The sequence below is a fragment of the Aegilops tauschii genome, chromosome 2, assembly GCF_002575655.3.
Source record: "Aegilops tauschii subsp. strangulata cultivar AL8/78 chromosome 2, Aet v6.0, whole genome shotgun sequence".
Lineage (NCBI taxonomy): Eukaryota > Viridiplantae > Streptophyta > Magnoliopsida > Poales > Poaceae > Aegilops > Aegilops tauschii.
In genome coordinates, this window is record NC_053036.3 from 279,059,166 (window position 1) to 279,071,561 (window position 12,396).

Below are 12,396 nucleotides of genomic sequence, written 5' to 3' on the forward strand. Positions count from 1 at the left end.
ACCCAAAAGTGACGTGAGAGGACTTTTTGAACAGAACCTAAACTTCTCATTTTCCCCTATCTTCATATGTGGATTGTACAAATGTCCCATACACCTGCAATTAGACAAAACACAAAAGTGTGTGAAGTATTTTTGTTCTCGATAACATAAATAGATTATTGAATAGTTTGCACTAGCAATCACCTGATAAATATGCATGTATGCAATATTTTTGGTCGTATCCAAGGTAGTCATGTCCTCATCATCCTCCCCTTCTTGAAAACAAAGTCGTCCTCGGCGTTGCTTAATCTGAAATGTGACTAACAAAAGAGACAAGGTGTACATGTTGTATATGTATATGTCATCCATTTTTTACTTTCCTTTGTTTTTGCACATATGGCACATGTATACATGAGTAACCTTCATAGTTGATAAAATCTAAAGCCCAAATATTATCACAAGAAGTAGAAGGCATGAAAATATTGCAACTCAGTTTGCACATATAAGCGAAGCTCTTATTCATTTCAAAAGGTTGACAATGTTTATCATTAAACCATCCCAACATTGGTGAATAAACCTTACTTGCATCAAATTTACATGCTACAACATGCTTAAATAAGCAAACATGCAATAAGTCATTGGACACAGAATCATCACCAAGATTAGAGGTCATATCAAAATGATTAAACATTGGTTCTTTTGCATCAACAGTTAATTCAATGGGTGCACTCAAAATTGTTGGTACTTCAACTGTTTGATCATATGACGCATTCATGACAGTAACATGATTCTCTAAAATAGGTGATGTGCTCAAATCAACAGGTAACTCAACACATGATGTATTCAAGTTAACTAGGCATGCATCACTCTCATGTGAAGTTATATCATCAATACCTTTACAGTTACTTTGTCGCAAAGATGTAGCTGATGTAGGTGCGATGATGGCAATGTACCATACTCTTGAGATGATGTCGCGCTCACAATCTGAGGTGTGGCTGCTCTAGTAGGTGCAACGGTCGAGGAACCAACCGGTGGTGGTGAGCATGAACTGGAATAGTTGTTGTTGTAGTCACTCAATGCGTCCTCCTGTAACTGTCTCTCAAAGGTACAAGCACGAACATACATACCAGTAATGCAACGAGGAATATACTGAAATCGTGCCTGAATATCATGGTTCAAACCACCAAAAAATCTATTCATTGTATCATCCTCAGATTCTTCTATGTCACAATGATGCATATAAGATTTGAACTCTTGGTAGTAAGCATGAACAGTGTTGTTGCCTTGTTTAAATTGTTCAAATTTGCGAAGCAATTCACGGCGATAGTAAGGAGGGAAAAATTGTGGTCTTATTACATCTTTCAAATCTTTCCAAGTTGTGGGTTGGTTATCAATGTTTTTCTTACAATGCACACTCCACCAAACAGAAGCAAAACCAGTAAATGCTCTAGTGGCAGCTCGTACTCGCTCAAGTTCAGAAAAGTCATGGTGACTAAAAACTTGTTCAACTTCAAGCTCCCAAGCTAGATAAATAGCAGGATTAAATCTACCCTCAAATGACGGTAAAGAGATAACCTGACCATGTGCTTGTGTGTGTTGTCCTAACTCTCGTGATGGTGATGATGTGTCCGTCGTCCAAGAACTTCTATCTCCGGAACATGTCATGATTAGTAGAAACAAGAAACAAAATTCGAGAATAATGTTCCTACGAACTACTAGGATGTGGTTGTAAAGTGCTCACAGTAAAGCAAATATCAATATCTTACAAGTTCTTACCATGCGGCAGGTGGTGACAGGCAACCAGCGGTGTCAAATAACTCCGAAGATTGTGTAAAGCGATTGCCAGGGGAACGTACGTATACACAGTGTAGAAATATGTGGAGCTGGGTTGGCTATATATGGTAGCAAAAGATTAGCAATAATCAATTCAAAGATGCAATGTTGAATAAACGCTCAACGACGGTACTGTGCTGGTCCTAGGCTAGACCGGACTAGAGACGTGAGCCTAGAACACTAATGAGGTCACGGCGTAGCACAACTAGCATCAATGAAGGATACTAAGTAGCTCTGGACAGCAAGATATAAGTGAAGATCACAACGGCAGTAAAGATAATGATGAAAAACAACTGCCAAGCAGGATATACAACAACTCTCTCTCTCCAACTTTCCTCTTGAAAAGTTTGAGCCAATTTTCTGATAAATTTTTTCAAAGAATGCTACTAACTCAAGCTTTCCAATGCAAAAAGAATCACTCAATTCCGAGATGATATGAGGAGTCAAAGAATTCTGAAACTGGCTTGAAAAACTGGAATAAGCTATGTCCGCGAACTTCGGATGGCAAAAAGACCTATTTAGAAGAAGATTTTGAGGTGTCAAATATTGAACTTGTCTCTGCAACTATTTAGATGCGGCTCGTCGCTAGCTTTCATTTGAGTACTCGCGGAGCCAAAACGGACTTCGTATGAGAAAGTTATGCCTGTTTTACTGAACAGTGCACAAAACAGATTCCAATCCGAATTCAACTACGAGATTGAGTCTAGATAGATCCAAATTTTGTTTTTTTTTCTTCTCTCTTTTTTTTCCTCACACTTTTTTTTTCTTTTTCTTTCTCTTTTTTTTTCTCTGACTTCTTTTTCTTTTTTCTCTCTTTTTTTCTCTGTCTTTTTTTCTCTCCCTCTTTCCAAGACAAACTAGATAAGATGCAGATTGGATCAAGCGAAGATGTGAACGACCTCAACTATGATTGTGACAATGAACTAGGGATAGCACGAGGTGGAAAATGATAGATGGTGTGGTGGATAGCGGAAGGGATAACGATGCAGCGGCGACGTGACTAATGTGAACAGAACTCGAAACTCTAACGTACTAGACGCTAGGACCAGCAACTTGACACGCGATGCAACCGCAAATTCAACAAAGCAAATACAGAAAAGTTTATGCACAGGCTCAAATTGGTTCGGATAAGATGAACTAACCCTAATATTTTTTTTGGCTTTTTCGTGGACTATAGGTATGAAGAACAGACTCGATCTAAACTACGAAAAACAGTAAAATCTCACCGAGCAACCTGGAAATCTGATACCACTTGATAGAGGCGAGGGTGTCCTGATCTTTCGATGAGATGATACCTACCGATTTGGTGGAGTCGACTTTGGCGATCCGACTACAAACGTGCACGACGTTGCGCCTTAGCAATCATTAAACCAATCTCCTGAGGTTACTGACAATGCCGGAAGCACGATCAGCCTGACCACGAAGGTCTATTCCTGCACACAATCGAAGAACGAGCAATAATATGATAAAGCAATCTGAATATTGCGAATATATATGAAGTATTGATAATGGCGGGGATCCGTAAGCGGTCTTGGTCTGGTCGTTCGACACAAACGAAGTACACGAAGTTGCAATGGCTAACTTTTAACTAAACAAATCCCAAGGAAAAAGCTACTAGATGGATCTACTTATATAGGAGCAAGGGGTGGCGGCCAAGGAGGTGGGAGGACGTCCCAAGGCAGCCTAAAACCAACCCTAGGTCGTACAAGGCTCATGGGCCCAAGTAGAGGTGATGCAACACCTTTGGACTTGTTGTTTGACTCAGATTCTGCTGCAGCGTCAGATTGTTTCGTCCATATCTCAACGCTCCGGACGAATTTAAAGGTGAATCTAATTGGGTTGGAAAGAGGACGAAATCTACTTTCCAACGAAAAAAGAATCACTCAATTCGGAGTCCGTATGAAAAAATTGTTGGCGTTTTGAGTCAGGTATGTCTGTGCAGTCCGAATCTGAATCCAGAACGTGAGAGATTTGGACTCTATCTTCTCTTGGCCCAAAAGTGACGTGAGAGGACTTTTTGAACAGAACCTAAACTTCTCCTTTTCCCCTATCTTCATATGTGGATTGTACAAATGTCCCATGCACCTGCAATTAGACAAAACACAAAAGTGTGTGAAGTATTTTTGTTCTCGATAACATAAATAGATTATTGAATAGTTTGCACTAGAAATCACCTGATAAATATGCATGTATGCAATATTTTTGGTCGTATCCAAGGTAGTCATGTCCTCATCAACAACAACAACCACATCTCCAACGCCGCCTTCCAAATCAAGTGGGACGAGCACAGCGCGTTCCAATTGAGACTGGTCAAAATTCGGGTGCCGCTGCACCTACTGTTGATGCTTCTTTGGCTCCTGCTACTGCGGCGGCTGAGGAGGATGACGATTATGCGGGCGATTATGAGGATGAGGTTGATCAAAATCAGAACTACGTGCAGCCACCAGCACCACCTCCAGCAGGTCGACCTTAGGTATATATTCGCAACGGTAGGCCTGCACCACGACCTCAGGTACGAGATCATTACCATGTTCCTAAACTGAAATTGAATATTCCTGATGTATATCTTACTTGGGAGTTAGAAACTGAACAACGTTTTACATGCTTACAATATCCCGAGGAGAGACGGTTTGCTGCTGCTGTTTGTGCTTTCACTAGTTTTGCATGTGTATGGTGGTCTGAACATTGTAGATTATATCCTATTCCAGCTACTTGGGCTGCTTTGAAAACTGCTATGCGTACTCGTTGGGTTCCACCATATTATCAACGTGAATTGCTTCAAAAACTGCAGCGTTTACGACAAGGGAAAAATTCTGTAGAAGAATATTATCAGGAATTACAAACTGGCATGATTAGATGTGGTATTGTTGAGGAGAATGAAGCTATGCTTGCACGTTTTATGGGTGGTTTAAATAGAGAGATTCAAACCATTCTAGAGTATAAGGAGTATACTAATATCACTCGTTTATTCCATCTTGCTTGTAAAGCTGAACGTGAAGTGCAGGATCGACAAGCATTGGCGCGAACTAACTTTTCTGCAGGTCGACCTTCATCATGGACACCGCGTGCATCTTCTACTTCCACTTCACCATCACCATGAACGTGAAGAGCTCTTCTTCTTCCATGGCATCAACAGGGCACACAAGTGATATTATTTGTCATCGTTGTAAGGGAAGAGGACATTATGCGCGAGAATGCAAATATCAGCGTGTAATGATTGCTACTGAGGATGGTGGGTATGAGTCCGCTAGTGACTATGATGAGGATACTTTGGCTCTTATTACACGTGAAGAACATGGTGGAGATGATTCTGAAAATGAGACGCAATACATGGCTCCTGAAGACGCTGACAGGTATGAATGTTTAGTTGCTCAACGTGTTTTGAGTGTGCAGGTCACACCAGCAGAGCAAAATCAGAGGCATAATTTGTTCCATACAAAGGGAGTTGTGAAGGAACGGTCTGTTCGCGTCATCATAGATGGAGGGAGCTGTAACAACTTGGCTAGCATGGAGATGGTGGAGAAGCTATCTCTCACCACAAGACCACATCCACATCCTTACTACATCCAATGGTTCAACAACAGCGGCAAGGTTAAGGTAACACGTACTGTTCGTGTGCATTTTAGCATCACTACATATGCTGATTATGTTGATTGTGATGTGGTACCCATGCAAGCATGTTCCTTATTACTAGGTAGACCATGGCAATTTGATAAAAATTCTGTACACCATGGTAGGAACAATCACTATACTCTTGTTCATAAGGATAAAAATATTACTTTGCTTCCTATGACTCCTGATTCCATTTTGAAAGATGACATTCATAGAGCTAATAAAGCAAAACAGGAGAAAAATAAGAGTGAAAATCAGATTGTGGCAAAAGAATTTGAGCAACAATTGAAACCTAATAATAAACCATCTAGTGTTGATTCTGAAATTAAATTGAAAAGTGCATGTTTACTTGCCACAAAATCTTATATTGATGAGCTAGATTTCAGCAAATCTGTTTGCTATGCTTTTGTGTGCAAAGAGGCATTATTTTCATTCGAGGACGTGCCTTCCTCTTTGCCCCCTGCTGTCACTAACATTTTGCAGGAGTTCGCTGACGTCTTTCCACAAGACGTGCCACCGGGATTACCACCTATTCGAGGGATTGAGCATCAAATTGACTTAATTCCCGGTGCATCGCTACCCAACCGTGCACCATACCGTACCAATCTAGAGGTGATAGAGGCGGGGGTGTCCCGATCTTTCGATGAGATGATAACTATCGATTTGGTGGAGTCGACTTTGACGATCCGACTACAAACGTGCACGACGTTGCGCCTTAGTAATCGCTAAACCAATCTCCTGAGGTTACTGACGATGCCGGAAGCACGATCAGCCTGACCACGAAGGTCTATTCCTGCACGCAATCGAAGAACAAGCAAGAATATGATAATGCAATCTGAATATTGTGAATATAGATGAAGTATTGATAAAGGTGGGGATGCGTAAGCGGTCTTGGTCTGGTCGTTGGACACAAACGAAGTACACGAAGTTGCAATGGCTAACTTTTAACTAAACAAATCCCAAGCAAAAAACTACTAGATGGATCTACTTATATAGGAGCAAGGGGTGGCGGCCAAGGAGGTGGGAGGACGTCCCAAGGCAGCCTAAAACCAACCCTAGGTCGTACAAGGCTCATGGGCCCAAGTGGAGGTGATGCAACACCTTTGGACTTGTAGTTTGACTCGGATTCTGGTGCAACGTCAGATTGTTTCGACCATAACTCAATGCTCCGGACGAATTTAAAGGTGAATCCAATTGGGTTGGAAAGAGCACGAAATCTAGTTTCCAACAAAAAAAGAATCACCCAATTCGGAGTCCGTATGAAAAAGTTGTTGGCGTTTTGAGTCAGGTATGTCTGTGCAGTCCGAATCTGAATCCAGAACGTGAGAGACTTGGACTCTATCTTCTCTTGGCCCAAAAGTGACGTGAGAGGACTTTTTGAACAGAACCTAAACTTCTCCTTTTGCCTTATCTTCATATGTGGATTGTACAAATGTCCCATACACCTGCAATTAGACAAAACACAAAAGTGTGTGAAGTATTTTTGTTCTGGATAACATAAATAGATTATTGAATAGTTTGCACTAGAAATCACCTGACAAATATGCATGTATGCAATATTTTTGGTCGTATCCAAGGTAGTCATGTCCTCATCATCCTCCCCTTCTTGAAAACAAAGCCGTCCTCGGCGTTGCTTAATCTGAAATGTGGCTAACAAAAAAGACAAGGTGTACATGTTGTATATGTATATGTCATCCATTTTTACTTCCCGTGGATTTTGCACATATGACACATGTATACATGAGTAACTTTCATAGTTAATAAAATATAAAGCCAAAAATTATCACAAGAAGTAGAAGGCATGAAAGTATTGCAACTCAGTTTGCACATATAAGTGAAGCTCTTATTCATATGAAAAGATGGACAATATTCATCATTAAACCATCCCAACATTGATGAACCATCACCAAGATGAGAGGTCATATCAAAATGATTAAACATTGGCACAATTATTTTCAAACATATTTGATCCAAATCTGATTTATTCCCTGATTCACTTGATTCTTTTGCATCGATAGTTAATTCAATGGGCTCACTCAAAATTGTTTGATCACATGGCAAAGTCAAATCATCAACATAGTCCTCTAAGGTAGCTGGTGTGACCAAAGTAGTGGGTAGCTCACCGCATGGTGCACTTAAATTGACAAGACATTCATCATACTCATGTGGAAGTGGAAGATTAGTACCTTTGTCATTACCTCTTATGATTAACTCAGATGAGGTAGGCACTCTCGGTGATGATGTGTCACATGGTGGAGGTGATGTAGTCCTCACAACAACGGATGTGGTTGTCATAGTATGCTTAGTAGTTGAAGGGACAACCGTATCAACTCTTGGAATCTGCATCTCGTGCTTGTTCTCCTTGTGCGCAACACGTCGTTTTATTTCCTGTTCAGCTTTGCAAGCAAGATGAAACAAATGGTCCATAGGATAACACTCTTCATGTATTAGTATCTCCTGAATGTCACGATTTAATCCTCCCCAAAATCTATCCATAAAATCTTCTTCACTTTCTTCTAAAGAGGAATGCAGCAAGGTAGTTTGTAAAGTATCATAATATTTCGTTACGGTGTCACTACCTTGTTTTAAATGTTGCAACTTTGTAATCATGTCACGAGTATAATAAGCGGGAACGAATGTATGTCGCATGGCAAGTTTCAAATCATCCCAAGTAGTAGGTATATCATTAGGGTGTAACCGACAATATTCACTCCACCAAACTACAGCATAACCAGTGAAAGAACCAACCGCAACCTTAACATTTTTACGTACATCAAAATTATTGGAAGCAAATATATTATTTAGGTCAAACTCCCATTCAATATATAAAGCAGGTCTAAAACGGCCATTAAATGGTGGTATAGAAACATTAACCTGATCATGTGCATTTGGATGTTTGTGCACCTCTTGTGACGGTTGTGGTATTTGCATAGGTGATGGCACATCTCCCACGATCGACAAACCCCATGAATTGACTCTAGATCCTGTCATGATTAGTAGAAACAAGAAACAAAATTCAAGAATAATGTTCCTATGAACTACTAGGATGTGGTGGTAAAGTGCTCACAGTAAAGCAAATATCAATATCTTACAAGTTCTTACCAAGCAGCAGGTGGTGACAGGCAACCAGCGGTGTCAAACAACTCCAAAGATTGAGTAAAGCGATTGCCAAGGGAACGTACGTATACACGGTGTAGAAATATGTGGAGCTGGGTTGGCTATATATGGTAGCAAAATATTAGCAATAATCAATTCAGAGATGCAATGTTGAATAAACGCTCAACGACGGTACTGTGCTGGTCCTAGGCTAGACCGGACTAGAGAGGTCACGGCGTAGCACAACTAGCATCAATGAAGGATACTAAGTAGCTCTGGACAGCAAGATATAAGTGAAGATCACAACGGCAGTAAAGATAATGATGAAAAACAACTGCCAAGCAGGATATACAACAACTCTCTCCAACTTTCCTCTTGAAAAGTTTGTGCCAATTTTCTGATAATTTTTTTTCAAAGAATGCTACTAACTCAAGCTTTCCAATGCAAAAAGAATCACTCAATTCCGAGTTGATACGAGGAGTCAAAGAATTCTGAAACTGGCTTGAAAAACTGGAATAAGCTGTGTCCGCGAACTTCGGAGGGCAAAAAGACCTATTTAGAAGACGATTTTGAGGTGTCAAATATTGAACTAGTCTCTGCAACTATTTAGATGCGGCTCGTCGCTAGCTCTCATTTGAGTACTCGCGGAGTCAAAACGGACTTCGTATGAGGAAGTTATGCCTGTTTTACTAAACAGTGCACAAAACAGATTCCAATCCGAATTCAACTACGAGATCGAGTCTAGATAGATCTGAATTTTGTTTTTTTTTCTTCTCTCTTTTTTTCCCTCACACTTTTTTTCTTTCTCTTTTTTTTCCGACTTCTTGTTCTTTCTTTTTTCTCTCTTTTTTTTTCTCTGTCTTTTTTCTCTCCCTCTTTCCAAGACAAACTAGATAAGATGCAGATTGGATCAAGCGAAGATGTGAACGACCTCAACTATGATTGTGACAATGAACTATGGGTAGCACGTGGTGGAATTTGATGGATGGTGTGGTGGACAGCAGAAGGGAAAACGATGCACCGGCGACGTGACTAATGTGAACAGAACTCAAAACTCTAAACGAACTAGACCCTAAGACCAGCAACTCGACACGACGATGCAACCGATAATTCAATAATGCAAACAATGAATAGAAAATTGCAAAGGCTCAGACTGGCTTGGACAAAAGGATGAATAGATCTAACTTTTTGTGGCTTTTTCTTGGACAATAGGTAAGAAAATAAATCTAATCTAGGGAAACTGGAAATTCTCACCGAGCAACCTGAAAACTGATACCACTTGATAGAGGCGAGGGTGTCCCGATCTTTCGATGAGATGATAACTATCGATTTGGTGGAGTCGACTTTGACGATCCGACTACAAACGTGCACGACGTTGCGCCTTAACAATCGCTAAACCAATCTCCTGAGGTTACTGACGATGCCGGAAGCACGATCAGCCTGACCACGAAGGTCTATTCCTGCACGCAATCGAAGAACAAGCAAGAATATGATAATGCAATCTGAATTTTGTGAATATAGATGAAGTATTGATAAAGGTGGGGATGCGTAAGCGGTCTTGGTCTGGTCGTTGGACACAAACGGAGTACACGAAGTTGCAATGGCTAACTTTTAACTAAACAAATCCCAAGCAAAAAACTACTAGATGGATCTACTTATATAGGAGCAAGGGGTGGCGGCCAAGGAGGTGGGAGGACGTCCCAAGGTAGCCTAAAACCAACCCTAGGTCGTACAAGGCTCATGGGCCCAAGTGGAGGTGATGCAACACCTTTGGACTTGTAGTTTGACTCGGATTCTGGTGCAACGTCAGATTGTTTCGACCATAACTCAATGCTCCGGACGAATTTAAAGGTGAATCCAATTGGGTTGGAAAGAGCACGAAATCTAGTTTCCAACAAAAAAAGAATCACCCAATTCGGAGTCCGTATGAAAAAGTTGTTGGCGTTTTGAGTCAGGTATGTCTGTGCAGTCCGAATCTGAATCCAGAACGTGAGAGACTTGGACTCTATCTTCTCTTGGCCCAAAAGTGACGTGAGAGGACTTTTTGAACAGAACCTAAACTTCTCCTTTTGCCTTATCTTCATATGTGGATTGTACAAATGTCCCATACACCTGCAATGAGACAAAACACAAAAGTGTGTGAAGTATTTTTGTTCTGGATAACATAAATAGATTATTGAATAGTTTGCACTAGAAATCACCTGACAAATATGCATGTATGCAATATTTTTGGTCGTATCCAAGGTAGTCATGTCCTCATCAAGAGGAGACGAAGGAGATTATGCGTCAAGTACAGGAGCTGCTCGACAAAGGTTATATACGCGAATCTCTTAGTCCTTGTGCTTTTCCTATTATACTTGTGCCTAAAAAGGATGGTACATCGCGTATGTGTGTTGATTGTAGAGGAATTAATAACATTACTATTCATTATCGTCATCCTATTCCTAGGCTAGATGATATGCTTGATGAATTGAGTGGCTCTACAATATTTTCCAAAGTTGATTTGCGTAGTGGATACCATCAAATTCGTATGAAACTGGGAGATGAATGGAAAACAACATTTAAAACTAAGTTTGGTTTATATGAGTGGTTAGTCATGCCTTTTGGGTTAACTAATGCACCTAGTACTTTCATGAGACTAACGAACGAAGTTATACGTGCTTTTATTGGACAATTTGTGGTAGTCTATTTTGATGATATACTAATTTATAGCAAATCTTTGGAAGAACATTTGGAACATTTACGTGCTGTTTTTATTGCTCTACGTGATGCACGTTTGTTTGGTAACCTTGGGAAGTGCACCTTTTGCACCGACCGAGTCTCTTTTCTTGGCTATGTTGTTACTCCACAGGGAATTGAAGTTGATAAAGCCAAGATTGAAGCTATTGAGAGTTGGCCGCAGCCCAAAACGGTCACACAAGTGAGGAGTTTCCTTGGCCTCGCTGGTTTCTATAGGCGTTTTGTGAGAGATTTCAGCACCATTGCTACACCTCTCAACGAGCTTACAAAGAAGGATGTGCCTTTTGTTTGGGGTACCGCACAGGAAGAAGCCTTCACGGTATTGAAAGATAAGTTGACACATGCTACTTTACTCCAACTTCCTGATTTTAATAAGACTTTTGAGCTTGAATGTGATGCTAGTGGAATTGGATTAGGAGGTGTGTTATTACAAGATGGTAAACCTGTTGCATACTTTTCTGAAAAATTGAGTGGGCCTAGTCTGAATTATTCTACTTATGATAAAGAACTATATGCTCTTGTTCGGACTTTAGAAACATGGCAACATTATTTATGGCCCAAAGAATTTGTTATACATTCTGATCATGAATCTTTGAAACATATTAAAAGTCAAGCTAAACTAAATCGTAGACATGCTAAATGGGTTGAATACATTGAAACTTTCCCTTATGTCATTAAACACAAGAAGGGTAAAGAAAATGTTATTGCTGATGCATTGTCTCGTCGCTATACTATACTGTCACAACTTGACTTCAAAATATTTCGTTTGGAGACCATCAAAGATCAATATGGTCTCACGGTAAAGTTTCCATTATCATAATGCATGGTAAAATCCTCTTCATTCCGAATGGTCTTAGTTGTCCGATATCTTGTACTTCTTGAAGTGGTCTCATCAGTCGAATCTTCGAGTGGTCAAAAGAGGAAAAGGGGCATGGTCTCACTAAAAGGAAAATTTGAATAAGCTCAGAAAAGAAGAGAGGTAAAAGATCTTTTTGAAAAAGAAAGTTTTTAGAGAAAATCCTTCCTATGGGCTTGCCAGTTTCTAGGGTCACGTCCTACAGTCAACATGTGCTCTGATACCATCTTGTAGCGACCCGACCCGAATGGATCAAGTCTCTGTGCTTAAGTGTCATCCCT